Source organism: Triticum dicoccoides, chromosome 2B, assembly GCF_002162155.2.
Source record: "Triticum dicoccoides isolate Atlit2015 ecotype Zavitan chromosome 2B, WEW_v2.0, whole genome shotgun sequence".
In the NCBI taxonomy this organism is placed as follows: Eukaryota; Viridiplantae; Streptophyta; class Magnoliopsida; order Poales; family Poaceae; genus Triticum; species Triticum dicoccoides.
In genome coordinates this window covers 158,332,170-158,342,804 of record NC_041383.1, presented here as the reverse complement: position 1 = coordinate 158,342,804, position 10,635 = coordinate 158,332,170, and positions in this window count along the sequence as shown.

Below are 10,635 nucleotides of genomic sequence, written 5' to 3'. Positions count from 1 at the left end.
CAAACGCTACATACTTCCTGTATCGGTCAATCTTCCTCTCCTAACCACCTTAGGAAGCTATCGGTTTCCAACACACGTTCATTCTTTCTCTCCATGTTTCGATCTCTAAGTCTCTCAACTACACAACCCTTTTTTCCACTCTGTTACCAAATGTATTTACCTCACACACCCGCCATTGCACCCCATGCCGAGCTCTCTCTCTCTCTCTCTCCCCTCTCCCTCTCACCCTCTCGCGCTAAATACACGCATTGCCTATCTAGCCCCCCAACCTCTTGTGCGCACGCACGCACATTGTATATCTAGGTCACTCCCACGAGATTGTCTCACTCTTTCTTCCGCACGGCGGGCCACACTCGCTCAATCTCGCTCTCTTTATCTGAGTCTCATTTAACCTCGTTTTCTTTCACACACAAATGATATATGGGAAAACTTTTTTTTGCCACTCTAGTTTTTGCCAACTTTGCTTATGCCACTCTAGAATTTGACATTTCACTTTTGCCACTCTTAGCTTTTGACAATATATCACTTCTGCCCTTCCGTGGCAAAAGCAAAAAATTTAGAGTGGCAATTGTGATACATGTCAAAAGCTAAGAGTGGCAAAAGTGAAATGAAAAATTATCGTTTTTGCCATATAATGGCATTTGTGATGTATTGTCAAAAGCTAAGAGTGGCAAATGTGAGATGTCAAATTCTAGAGTGGCATAAGCAAAGTTGGCAAAAACTAGAGCGGCAAAAACAAAGTTTTCCCATGATATATCTCCCTGTTCGGGCCTCGATCGACACACTCTATACTCTCTCACGCAGATTGTCTATCTAGGTCAGTCCATCCAAGCCGCCGCCACTCTTTCAACCTCATGGTGGGCCACGCTCACTCAATCTCTCTCTCTCTCTCTCTCTCTCTCTCTCTCTCTCTCTGTGTGTGTGTGTGTGTGTATGTCTCGATTGACCTTGCTCTTTCTTGGACAAAAACAATATATCACCATGTTTGAGCCCAATTCGACCTATTCACATTGTATACTCTCTCACGCACATTGTCTATCTAGGTCACTCTATCCAACCCGTCTCAATCTTTCGATCGCATGACGACCCTATGTGATTGATTGACCCTGGTCTCTTTCATTCGCTCGCAACCTGCTTTCGTTTGCTCACAGCCGTGACGGCGCCGCCGACCAGTGTGCCGACTGATGCGGTGGCTTGGACGGTCATGGCAACTGTGCAGGGTTTCCACTAACACGATGGATATCGCCTACTTGGTTTGTTCGGTCGCACGGACGTGATGGACAGCGGATCCTCGATCCGTTCGGTTCCATAGCGCGACCGGATGGTGTGCGGCAACGAACATCCATGAAGTTCAATCGCCAAGGATGACTAATTGAGATTTTAATGGCCATTAATGCCAGTTGATGCTCCGGGCAGGTCAGTTTTCATTGTCGATTCCTATATTTCATTCAATTCATGCAACCCATATAATCCCAACCTTGCCGCTGCTCCTTACCCGCTCTGCTCATTCGTAAACCATTTTCGAACACAACACCGATGGGTGATACTTAGGTCTCCAGTTGTTCCAATTCTCCCTCTTTGCTGCATCTCCTCTTCCCCAATTCTTCCTCTATTTTTAGTGATATTATACTTTGTATTATAAAAACGCAGGTTAGCTTGCTTCAGCTGGGTTAGAAGATGATGCACTGGTTTCAATTATCAATTGTTGTCTACATATAAAGATGTCTTCTCTGTCTAATTTAGCATCTCAAATGATTGCAGGTTCTCTACAAGGACGAATTCGAGCTTAGTACTGATTGGTTTCTTTCGTTCTTCCAGTTGAATCTGCTACTATCCAATGGCTAATAGACAGGCCAGTCTCAGTGTGCTCTTATGCCCCCTTTTATTACGCCTCATCTCAATATTTATGTGTTGTACTATGTACCTTTTATTCATATAATATGATTTCAGTCTCTATGATTGTTTGAAATAATCCAACTACACAAATAATTGCAGGTCAGTTACCCTGTCGATCCTTGCTCTCCACCATTGTTGTTTGATCCTTTTTCTTCAATTAGTTCTTTCTGTTCTTCCCCCAAATTCTTCCTCCATCAAGTATATACTTTTTATTTATTGATGATGTTTTTCCACTGCCAACTGAAGACATGTGCTCTGAGTTGAGGAGTTTGAACTTTTTGCTGGGTTGGGTTCTCCCTTGCATCTCCAATGGCTAAAGGTCAGGTTAGTATCCGTCATAGTTCATATAATGATGGCATATTGAGTCACTCCTTCTGTTTATCATGCTATTAAAAAACAAACTGACATGTACTTCCAAAGCCTCTAACTGATGGTATTCATTTATATGACATGGATAGTGAATTTTAGCCATGCTTACAGAATTTGAAGAAATTTTGAAGCAGGTACTTGTGCAGGTGCCTTTATGAAGTTGCTGTCAACAGGCGTATATGATGAAGCAATGTCAAATAAAGTCGAGTACCTGATGGTCTACATCAATACCATTCTAATCATGAACCAATATTCTCTCATATGCTTGGTAATTAGGTTGAATGGCAGAGTACATGAAAAACAAACACTAATTTGGTTCGAGATTTTTAGTTGACCATGGATTGTTGTGACAATAGGGATTCCCTTCCCTCTATACTTCTGTGGTGCATCAAGAAAGTCCTAAAATACAGGGGTTGTGTGTACACATACCACTTAGCATTTTGAGATGATTGTGAAGCTTAAGGAAGATACACATCTCGATACAATATGTAAGAACTTTGTGCTGTTCACGTGGATAAAGTTTCACCTTGGGCAACTTCTTGGGATAAAAAAAGTTTCCTGAAGCCATGTACAACAGTACAAAAATGTGGTGCTTTCAACCAGTTTCGTAAAACTGTACAGATTTCTCCCTACTGCAGTACCTCATGGCCTAAGATGTGGTCTACTGCAAGCACTCTCGTCGAGATGTATAATGCACAACATCCTTCAACATGATGCTTAGGTAGATTTCTCTATATTTCATTTTAGTTGTATGATTCATTCTTGCACCAAACAATTACATTGTCATGATATCCTTTCATTCCAAAAACTATACATACAGGTCATGTTCCATGTTGGTTGTGGTTGATTGAGATCTTGGAGCTTGGTACGGGATTTTTGAGATCGGCAGCTCGCCAGCATCGCTGCTGCCCTCCCCTTCGTGCACATGACTCCCTGTGCTGTGCTTCCATGGTAATGGCTGTGTCCATCTATCTCGGAACTCCTAATTACCCAGTAATTAATCTAATATACATCTAAGTTGAAACTTGGAGAGCATCTAATATCATCATGTTCACTTCTTTGTCCTTTTTATTTTCTCTCACTCTGTCACTTAAGTACAAGTTCAGCTTTGAAGTCTCAAGACAGATCTAAGTTCACTTTAGTTTTGTTTAGTAAATCCTTTGCATCAGAGGTCATAACTCTTCATGATGCACAGAAATAAAAGTAGAACGCTCAAACAACTGTACCATGAACAATTCCTAACAATTTCTATGGATTAATTGTTCGTTTCTAAATGTATTGAACTGGTGTGCTCTTCTCAGGCAGTATAAAATATCATTATGTGCTAATTGTTTAGTGTGACTTCATGTTCATGGTACTCCCTCCGTTCCAAAATGGATGACCCAACTTTGTATTAAAGTTAGTACAAAGTTGGGTCATCTATTTTGGAACGGAGGAAGTATATTCAAATGGTCCTAACATATTTGCAACAATTTCCTGGACTACCCTACTAAGGGTTCAATTTCTTTCTTTTAAAAGACACCTCCTGGTTATGTGCATGTGCTTGGGTTTTATACCTGTCTATGATTATTACTGCAACCACAACTATTATCGAACCTGGCACTCTGATCAATCATACCTAGCATGCAATGTCACACTGCAGTGTGAACCGCTCATGCGTAATAATGTGGGCTTTAATGTTCAATTCTAAGCCCATTAGACCCAAGAAAAAGTCCTTCCCTACTATCCTTTACTACTTTATTTTTTTCATGTATCTACATATTTGAAAATCATATTCTTATAATATAAAAACAGACAGGCGCAGCAATGCGTGCCATCAATTATGTAGTAAGCTACAAAACTACACACCGATAGTCCACTTGGAATGGAACAAATTTCGACCCACGAATTAAAGTGCTACAAACTACACACCGAGGGGCCCACATGTCATGAAACAAATTTGGACCCATATACAAATTAAAAAATAAAGGACGAGGATCAAACATGCGATCGGGCCTTCAAGCCGCACGTCAATAGGCAACATACGTAGAATAGCAATGTTTGTTGTACCCCCCTTTGTTCACATAATGTTTTTATATTACCACAACCGAATTAATGGATAACATGTAGTATTATTTTTAGTACTATTCGCCTTCACTTACTGGTGGGTTCCATGTGCTCTCTCTCTCTCTCTCTCTCTCTCTCCTCCCCTTCTGCGTTTAGACGCATGGGCAAACAGGAAGAACTCACGGACGATGTTGCCGTTTACCATATCTGGACGCATTCACAAGTCATGGCACCAGTTTCACGTACTAGCAGCACTAGTCAGTGTGTATGTGCAATGCACGTTAATTTGGAAGTATATTGTGGATATTAAGTACTATGATATTATTTGCATGTTGTTATGTGATTAGCACTATTTTTGGCATGAAATTAACTGCACGCTAAATGTGTTGAGCGCTCGACATTGAAGCAGTCTAGGTCGTTGGATGACAATAAATACATGTGGCTTGATGACATTTTATATTTAATTTGATACGGCTCTAGCAGAACATTCAATCGATCAAACCATAGATTTCGTTCAGTCTGACTCCGACTTTAAATTATACGACGATCGATATAAAATAAACGGAAATGATAAATGTTCCGTTTTAAGCATGGCAATCCGAACGTTTTTCATGGCAAATTTAGATTACGCGGCGGCGGCGACGGTATCTCGCGGTGGGAAGCGGCTCCTCTGCCATGCTCTGTGTGTCGTCGGGCCACTGACCGACGGCAGCGTCTTGCGCCGTTGTTGGCGTACTCCTGGATGTTGGCCTAGCTTCAAGGAAGGCCAAAATGTTCTGGACTTCAGAGCGAGTCAACTGGCGGGAGGAGGCGACTGGCGTTGGTGCAAGGAAGCAGTCAACAGCGGCCATCCATGCTGCTGAGGGGGGCACTGGCACCCGCGCGGGGATAGGTGCTATCAACGGCGCGGCGGAGACATTCGTGTGCACGGGCACTGGCACGGGCGCGCACGTGAGTGCACACGCATGCGCATGCGTTGGCAGGTGCACGGGCACCGGCACGGGCATGCACGTCAGTGCACGCGCAGGCGCATGCGCTGGCAGGTGCACGGGCGCGTGAAAGTCGGCGGGGACCTCATCGAACCCCGTGGGATCAAGCTCGGCGACAATGTGCGGCTCCCAGCCCATCAATGCCACTGGGATGGGCGTTGGCGCAGTCGGGGCGATGGGAGCCGGTACGGGAGAGGGGACAGGCGTGGTGTCTTCCTGCAAGGCCAGTTCAAGCTTGTCCCAAAGCGCCTTATGTTCTTGAGACTCTGGCTGGGTGTCTTCCTCATGAAACTGGAACACTAAGGGCAGACCATCGTGATGCGGCATAGCGTACGTTTAGGTCAGGCTAGTTGGAGGTAGACGAGAGGAGAATCGGAGAGGAAGAGAGAAGATTGTAGCGATACCGGGTAGTGCGGGGTTGATTTTAAACTGCGACGCCGGCGACATTAAAAGTGGGAGCAGTTGGGACGACGGTGGGCGGCGTAGCCTGGTCAAAGGGCTCGCCTCCCGGTGAGCCTGCACAGCGGTCTGCTCGCACGGCTCCCTGACAGTCGGCGCAACGGCCTGCTCACACGCCTCCCATCGACTCACACGCTTGCTCGGACGTCACCTGCCGATGAGAAGCGGGGACTCGTGGCAGCACGTAAACGCCCACAGTTTTCAATAGTGAAAGCGTTCGCCTTAACGTGACAGGTCTTTGTTCCAAAATACCTTGGCTCTTCATTTGTGCAACTTGTCATAAGCAGCTTGTCTCAAATTGAAGAAAAAAATTACGAAGTAATATTTGTGCCATATCACGTGACCATGCTCAGTTTCAAGAATTTATGCTCACTTTTGGATTTTCTGAAATTTAAGATCCAGGATTCGAAACAATATCATAACCTGCATCATGCAATAAATTTTCAAGCCGTACATCTGTCCTGTTGTATTTCTTAAGAAAGGATTTGGTTAAACATTTTTCTTACTTAGACTTCAGACAAGGTATATATGCAGAGTAAAAGGATAATCCCTCAGTACCAGTGCATTGCCTGATATATTAACTCAAGTACTAGGCACGAACAAACGGGCTCAATTCTATGCTCATCTTGGTGTAGTAGTAGTAGTACTAGGCAATGCAATTGACGGGTGACCTTGACGAGCGGCGACCGAGGGAATTGAACCATGTTCGGCACGGTAGGTAACGTTGTCTAGTTACTAAAGCATCCCTCCGTTGTTCATCGGTAGTCATTATCGACCGGGGATATGAGGGGAATTTCCTAGGGCTGGAATTCTGGCCGCCAGATATTTCGACTTGAAACGCTGAGGCTCGACTGGTTGGGGTTGCCTAATGTGCGTACCATGCACGCCACCGAAGGACACGAGCCTGATTTTTTTTAGGATCAACACGAGGCAAGGTTTGGCTGGTACGCCGTTGGGTCCTACCATTCGAGAATACGAAAGGAACCTTTTAAATTGCCGAACGAATCTATGTGTATTACAATACCCGTATTTTCCTTGCAAATACTAATCTCAACGTGGTAATTGATTCATGACGAGTTGTTGAATTAGAGTGAGTTTGTGATATAGTGATCTCAACGTGGATTTCACATTTCATGGTATCCCTGGTAAGTTTTCCAATGCAAATTCAAATTTAAAAGATGAACAATATAGAGGTGAGAAAACTTTGTATGTATCAAGCATATGACCACACACACACACACACACACACACACAGAGAGAGAGAGAGACGCACGAACACAACAACAATCCAATAAGTATAGTGCATCTATTTTTCCAAACCATGCATGTATGACATGAATTCAAAAATACTCCTTCTATTCCTAAATATTAGTCTTTTAGAGAGTTCAACAAGTGACTACATACGGAGCAAAATGAGTGAATCTAGACTCTAAAATATGTCTATATACATCCGTTTGTGCCAGTCCATTTGAAACCGCTAAAAGGACTAATATTTAGAAATGAAGGGAGTAAAATGTAAGACATCCATGGTCCTCAATTCAATATTTAAAATGAACATGAAACTGAAACATGAATATTAAGTCTAGTACTACAGTACATGCAAATGTTGTGTTTAGGTGGAGCTATGATTGTCGGGGGTCAACCCCTCGACCTTAGATAAAATTGTGGAGCTCTGTTTAGGGTTGTTTAGATTATATTTGTCCCCACCCTCCCAACCACCGATTGGTTGTGCACCCCCCCCCCACCCCTCCTCCCCGGGAGAATATCATGTGCTCATGTGCCCCCATACCTTAGATGATATATGCCGATACGAGTTGCTTGGACCTTGTAGATCTAAGATATAGGAGCTCACATGATGTGTCTTAATATTTTTGCAGGAAACCTTGATGAGTTTGAGAATTGCACACAATTTGTACAAAAACTACTCAGATGCCCTTGGATCCCATATCTAATGACCTCGAAGCTCGTATCACTGTAGCATCTAAGATGAAGGAGGACATCATATTCTCCTATATGTAAGAATATCATGTGCTACCACACCTTAGATGCTTTGGTGATACAAGCTCTTTGGAGGCGTTGGATTTGTGACCCAACACCTCCTCGGTGGTTCGAATGGCTTTTTGCAGAAAAGCCCCAAAAGAGTTCAGCCACTGCTTACAAGCACAAAGACTGCTCAGATGCCATTGGATCTCAGATCAAATGACCTCCAAGCTCGTATCACCGTAGCATCCAAGTTGAGATAACACCTTATGTTTTCTCGCACGGGGGAATATGAGGTGCTCCCGCACCGTAGATTCTATGGTGATATGAGTTCACTGAGATCTAACAGCCCACAGTAGGAGGTTTGAATGTTTTTGCAATATACGGCTGATAGAGTTTGGGAAATGCGCAGAAAGTACAAGTACTACGCATGTGCCATATGATCACTGATCATACGACCTAGATGCTCATATCACCGTAGCGGGTAATTAAGCTATGGGGAGCACCTAATAAGAGCAAGGGGGAGCCGTTGGATTGAAGATGCAGTGGCACACACGAGGCCTGAATGTTTTATTTGCAAAAAAACCTTTGGAGAGTTTGGAAATTGCGCATAATTACAAAGACTACACCCAAGCCATTGGATCTCACTTCCAACGGTGTAAAAACTTGTATCACCATAGTATCTAAGCTGCGGGGTGGATGTGATATTCTATGCCGCTGTCATTTTTGTTCGTAAACTTGCAAAATACGTGTAACTCGTGCCGTTACTTGTCTAACTGCGCAAAGTGTTTGTCAGGACCCCGACTCGATGTCACATCGATCTAGCTGGTAACACCTCATATCACTTTGCGGCCTCACGCACGGTATTCCCACGGGTGTCGTCTTACCTTTTTCCCGGGACCGTTTGCGCCTTTTGGCTCACGTATATGATAGTGTCGCTAGCATCCATATGATAAAGAGCCCGGGCTGACATGACTAGTCGTAAACCCAAAGTGGCACAGACTTACAGGGACAGGCATCCATGACCCAGCTTCGAACGTGTCGGTCATCAGCAAGTGGGTCCGGGCTGTAGCACTGGGCTAGCAGGACTCCGGTAAACCGGGCTGTAGCGGGCTAACAGGACTCCGGTACTCAAAGCGTGACATTTCCCCGAAGGGACAGACACAGGAACGAAGAAGGACACATGCCGGCCAGCCTAAGTGTTCCAGAGCAGTAGCAAGCTACCATGGCTCAGCGGTAACACTAGGAGACATTTCCCGGTAAGAGAGGCTACTAAAGATAAACAACTAGATAGTCAGATCCCACACATACCAAGCATTTCAATCATACACACAATATACTCGATATGTGCAAATACAACGAAGCATCACAACATGACTCTACGACACAAGTACTTTATTTAAGGCTCAGGGAGCCATACATAGCATACACACAAAGGTACGGGTCTCACGACCCAACATACAAGTCATACAATCATACAAGCCAACAGCGGAAGTAACTTGTCTGAGTACAGACAACTAGTAAAATAAAAGAGGCTTGGAAAGCCTGGCTATACTACGTGGTCCTTCACAAGCTCAGGGTCACCACCTGGGTCTTTAGCCTACTCGTTGATGTCAACGTCTACATAGAACCCATCAGAAGGGGTTGCAGCGTCTTCTGTAAAAATGTAGATTATAGCAACATGAGTACAAAGGTACTCAGCAAGACTTACATCAGATCCTACAAACATGCATAGTATCAAGAAGGGTTGGTGGAGTTATTGCAGCAAGCCAGCTTTGACTCTTGGCTAGACTATCCTACGATACTCCAATTTGAAATAGTTTTGCGCACACGAGTCCACTACTCACCACTTCAATACACTACCGAGGATCCACCTCCGTCTTCCTACGGAAGAGCCATCCTCGGCACTCACACTTATCTTGAGGCTTTTAGTAGTTTCCATTTACTTATCTATGAACTGTATAGGCAACCAAGTAGTCCTTTACCGCGGACGCGGCTATTCGAATAGATCATGTTTACCCTGCAGGGGTGTACTTCTTCATACACGCTCTCACCACTTACCGTCGTTTACACGACATGTACTCGGCAACCTTCAAGCGGAAGCCCAACGTGGGTGTCGGCCACGACCTACCTAATCACCTAAGGCTCCAGTCCAGGTTTATCGCCTATTCAGGTTCCATCCGCAGGGAGTCCGGCCGAGGTTTCCCATACGGCCCCGAACGATGTGAACAGGGTTCCTGAGATACCTAACGGGTATTCGGTACACCCGGCCACGTACCTACCGCATCACAGCCCACCCCTACGGTCAGCGCTGTCCACGGCCTCCAGTAGGCTACAAACACCAGAAACTACTTGCAACTCCTGGACGGAGAGCTAGGGTGAATAAGAAGTCGAGAGGGTCCATTGGTTTCGGGCCCAATGCATGGTAGTAGCTGGTTCTTAAATCACACATACAGATCTCAGTGCTTAGGGTCGGCTTCAATGAAACAACCCACCATGTACTCCTACATGGCCTCTCATCGATACCTTTACCAAATCGTGTTCACCACACCACTCTCATTACCGACATAATCATTTCACTCTAGCCCATCTCCCAGATGAACCAGACCTGACACAACTCTAAGCATAGCAGGCATAGCAAGGTAGGAACAACACATACATATGGCTCAATCAACTCCTACACATGCTAGTGGGTTTCATCTTGTTACTGTGGCAATGACAGGTCATGCAGAGGAAATGGGTTCAACTACCGTAGCACACAGCAGTTTGAATCGCGTTGTCTTAATGCAGTAAAAGAGAGCAGGAGCGAGAACATGGGATTGTATCGATATGATCAAATGGTTGGTTGCTTGCCTGATGGTTCGTTGCACGGATACGACTCTTCGTTAGGGTAATC